The sequence below is a fragment of the Pinus tabuliformis genome, chromosome 3_1 (assembly GCF_031772625.1).
Source record: "Pinus tabuliformis cultivar Carrire ecotype Pingquan chromosome 3_1, CPIR1, whole genome shotgun sequence".
Lineage (NCBI taxonomy): Eukaryota > Viridiplantae > Streptophyta > Pinopsida > Pinales > Pinaceae > Pinus > Pinus tabuliformis.
The window spans coordinates 334,045,491-334,050,042 of record NC_142301.1 but is presented as its reverse complement, the minus strand read 5'-3'; the positions used below and the strand labels follow the sequence as shown (position 1 = coordinate 334,050,042).

The 4,552-nt window shown below is 36.8% G+C and overlaps 2 non-coding genes across 2 annotated transcripts; both read right to left on the bottom strand.

Moving 5' to 3' along the window:
- Positions 1-3,344: 3,344 nt before the first annotated feature.
- TRNAR-CCG (transfer RNA arginine (anticodon CCG)) lies at positions 3,345-3,418 on the bottom strand. Its single transcript has one exon. It is a non-coding gene; the product is annotated as a tRNA-Arg (tRNA).
- A 158-nt stretch (positions 3,419-3,576) lies between these two features.
- TRNAP-UGG (transfer RNA proline (anticodon UGG)) lies at positions 3,577-3,650 on the bottom strand. The gene has a single exon. It is a non-coding gene; the product is annotated as a tRNA-Pro (tRNA).
- Between the last annotated feature and the right edge of the window lie 902 nt (positions 3,651-4,552).

Here is a 4,552-nt window from a genome sequence, read left to right as displayed (position 1 = left end):
TGCAGAGCCTTTATGAGGAGCTTGTCACCATGCATAAATTAGTTTTCTTCTTACATGACATGAAGTGGAAGTGCAAGTATAATGCTAAAGCCCTTAAGGTTTTCCATATAGCCATCATTGTGATGAATGAGCGGTCAGTGCAACACAAAGGGGAATCATCCAAACTGGTAAAGAAAACAAGGAAACAGACAGAGTTGGAGAAAGCATAAGTTCAAATCATCATGCAAAGTAAAAAACAAATCGCCTCATACCTTGCCAACATTCAGGAATCATATGCATGATTATACAATAGCATAGATTTCATGGTGAAATCACATAAGATCCCTTCAGTTGGCTCACCCATCGATGCCAAGCACATTAATCAAGTTAGGTAAGAGGTTCAAAAATACTTTGAGAAGCTCAAGCAGATCACTCGCAATGAAGATCTGGAGGTGAAGAGGAACAATATGAAGAAGTACATTGGTGGCCCTATCTAGATAAACACTATGTTTCTCCTGCTGAATAAGGAAATTAAAATCAGTTCCAAATCAGTCTATATGGATGTAATGGAGGCTAGAGTCTTCTTCTAGCCTAATCCTGTCACATATTTGAAAGGCATTGAATGAAGTAAATGACAGAGTCATTTTATTTGTACGAATATTCTCTTCTAATTCAGATTAATATAGAAAGAATCTCAAAAAGAGATTTCGATAAGGCCTTACCCTTCAAACAAGGGTAAGGCCTTATCGATTTTTCACTTTCGCATGTATACTATTTCCCACAGACAGTAAGTGCATTTCCCCTACTATAGGGATGACCCTAATCCGGAATATGAACCATAGAAAAAGACACCCAGTAGACCAATCACGATAATACCAGTGACAGTACCTATCAACCAAAGAGGGATCCTTCCAGTGGTATCGGCCATTTCTCTTACTCCCTTTCACATTTTCTTAAGTGGTCATACTCGAGACATAAACAGTCATATCATAGATAATTATGCGTATTGGATCTCTTCGAATGGAGTGAGAGTATTATCATTGTTCCTAATTGAAAAAATAATTGGAGAATGGAATAGCAAGTAAAAAAATTAGTAGCAACCCCCAGTAGAGACTGGTATGATTCAATTCAACATTTTGGTCATTCGGGTTCGGTCGTGTCATATCTACATACTTCCTCTTCCTTTAGTATAGAGTTTATCGTTGGATGAACTGCATTGCCGATATTGATCCCAAGAAAAAAACTGTAGGGATAGCTAGCCCGTGAACGGCCAACCATCTAACTGTAAAAATTGGATAAGTTCTATCTATAGTCATTAGTGCCTCCTAAAAAGATCTAGTAAATTCATCGAGTTGCTCTAACGGATCGAAATAGCCAGTTACTAATGGAACCTCTTGTTGACTTTCTGTGAAATACTCATTTGGCCGGGGGCTCCCGAACACATCATAAGCCAAACCCGTGCTTACAAATAACCAACCTGCAATGAATAGAGAAGGTATGGTAATGCTATGGATAACCCAGTATCTAATACTAGTAATAATGTCAGCAAAGGAGCGTTCTCCCGTATTCCTAGACATGCTCAGCTCCATATATTATTGTAAAGTCAGTCAAGGGGGAATTGATCCCATGAAAGATAGAGATCAGGAAATGGAAAACTACTGATATCTTCTCCAATCCTTGTTCGATTGTCAATGTTATACCAAGGGTATCTTTAAAGTCTACTGGACCAGTATAGCTAGCTTTCTTCTGACACAGCAATACAATTTTGATGAGTATCGAGAAGGAATGGGATAGAATGATTCTGTTCCTGCCAGCAGTTATTCTATCTCTGTTTGGTCGACTAAATCCCAACAGAAAGAAGAGAATATTGCATGTTCCGAGGTCCAGCCGGGCGTAAGGAACCCCAACTCCCTCAATCGATGTTGTAACAATAGCATAGTGGAAATTTTTGATTGGAATTAGCTTCTCCATACGGGTGACTTTAGAACCGAAAAAGAGGATGAGTGCCGCTTGCAAAGGATATCAATCACTATCAATAAAACTCATCCAGAATATTATTCTTTTATATTCTTCCTTTTTCATTCCGACATGACATTATGCCCGTGTAGATGAACCCAGTAATTCAAATTGCACGGGGATCATTGGTGCTACGCAGATGTATGTTGCTTTTCCAATAGTATCCGGCACAGATGGAGTTATGCCACAGACTTATTATATAGTACCTCGTATTAACGATTAGGTGTTACTTATTAGATAAAACCAAGTGGATAGTGCAATAAAACCTAGTCAATTTTAGGTATGTGAAATTACAAGTTACTCTTTTCAATAGGTGGAATTTCTGTAATATTGGGCTCTACTCGCTATAATAATTAATATTTAAAAAACATAATCCGTCTAGAGGGTCGAATGATTGGATCAATAAGATCGAGAAATGAAAGGACAAACTGGATATTCATATTCTTTCTTACACCTAAACGTGAAATTCACAAAACTTTGGCTATGTCTGTGGAGAGTTTTCTTCCGGTCCAGTCTCTGGACTAATAGCTGCTGGTAAAAAGATAATGCAAGGTGATCCAATCGTACTGATTGAGAATTCATTCACCCTGTAAGAAGATTACATTCGACAATTTGTGAAGGGGTTTGCCGGTGCTATTCATTAGTTGCTCGATGAATGATTTCTAGGATAATGAAGAGATTTCTACTATAGATCTCCTCTCATCCATGTTCATTCATACATATCATATAGTAGATATAGGAGAATTGGTACGAATTGGGACAATTGATCTTTTGTATTCTGATCTCAAGGTTACGAAAAGAAAATTTAGGTAATTGTCTCATGAAGATATGTATAAACCATATTTCATTCAGTCCTTCCACGCCTACTATAACTATAATTAGTTATTTCGATTTCTTATTGGCTTCTATCATTTTCACCCTAGTCCTATTCATTAGTTCGAGCAAGATACAACTTATTCAAAATGAAGGAAGGGGAAACCCTCTCAGTTCACTATTTCAATTTCAATAATTTTGTTTATTCCCTCTATATAAATTTCTGATCATTGAGATTCATAGCAAATTAAGGGTACTATCCAGTATAGCTATTATCCCTACTTATTCCGTTGAATAGAAATTATTGAGGCTTTGCCATCCGGAATTGTGTTAGGTCTAATTCCTATAACTTTGGCCAGATTATTCGTAACTGCATATTCACAATACCGACGTGGTGATCAATTGGATATTTGATCCTGGAATATCCTCCAATTTCATTGGCCTCCTACTTTTCCTAGGAGGTCAGATTCCATTGCTCGTTCCAGTTGGAATGAATTATCGATAATTTTGAGGGTTGGATTTGATAGGAACAGAATCACGCTCTGTAGGATTTGAACCTACGGCATCAGGTTTCGGATACCTACGTTCTACCGAACTGAACTAAGAGCGCTTTCTTTAATATTAGGAGATGAAGGAAAAATACCTTTTGTTGATACTCTTAGAGCAAAACACTTTCGCATCTGATACGATTCAATTATTTGATGTTCCCGTCGAATCGATATCAAATGATCTTTCATTCCTTTCTTTCCATAGAAAAGAAGGGAAAGGTAGGGATGACAGGATTTGAACCTGCGACATTTTGTACCCAAAACAAACACGCTACCAAGCTGCGCTACATCCCTTCTAATCATTAGACAATGTTATTTTAATTTTATTTTATAGAATTCGAAATATGTTTCCCACATTTTTCCAGCTTCATTTCTCTTCGGTCTCGTGAGTGAAAAGACTTTATACATGTAAGGTCTATTATCTAGAATATCACTATTAATTATGGTGATGAAACATCTTTTTCCTTTTCTATAAATAGGACCACAGCCCAGATCACATTATATATATATATTCATCAGTTCCGAGTTTTCTCTAGGATTCATAACTATTGATACGGTTGAATCACTTACACATTATGATCAATAAGGAGAATTTACAATGCAAGATCTAAAGACCTATCTTTCCACAGCGCCTGTGTTAGCTATTTTATGCGTCAGTTTTTTAGCCGCCCTATTGATAGAAATCAATCGTTTTTTTTCCAGATGCTCTTTTTCTTTCTCTTTCCTTTTTTAATTTTTTTCTTAAAGCCAAGGGAAAAAAGATTGTGCTAGATTGACTTCTCCTACCTCTTGGAGAAATTAGTGCATTCAGCCCCAAAAAGGATCTAAGTTTAGGACTGGAAGGGGGTAGAATTCAAGTAGAAATATCGATCTAAAGATTCTTTCCACATTCAATTTTGTAAGTAAAACTGAAAACTCACTCCTGATCAATCATTTTTTTACTTTCAAATGTTTCACCGTAGGATCTCCGGCTATCAACTTCTATCCCTTTTTCCCTTTTTATTTTTGAGGTCGAAAAGCAAAACCAATATTCAGAGTAAGTTTATGGCCAAGAGCGGAGATATAAGAGTAACAATTACTTTGGAGTGCACTAGTTGTACCCAAGATAGTGTTTATAAAAGATTCCCAGGGGTTTCTAGATATACGACTCGGAAAAATCGACGCAATACACCTATTCGATTGGAATCAAATAAATT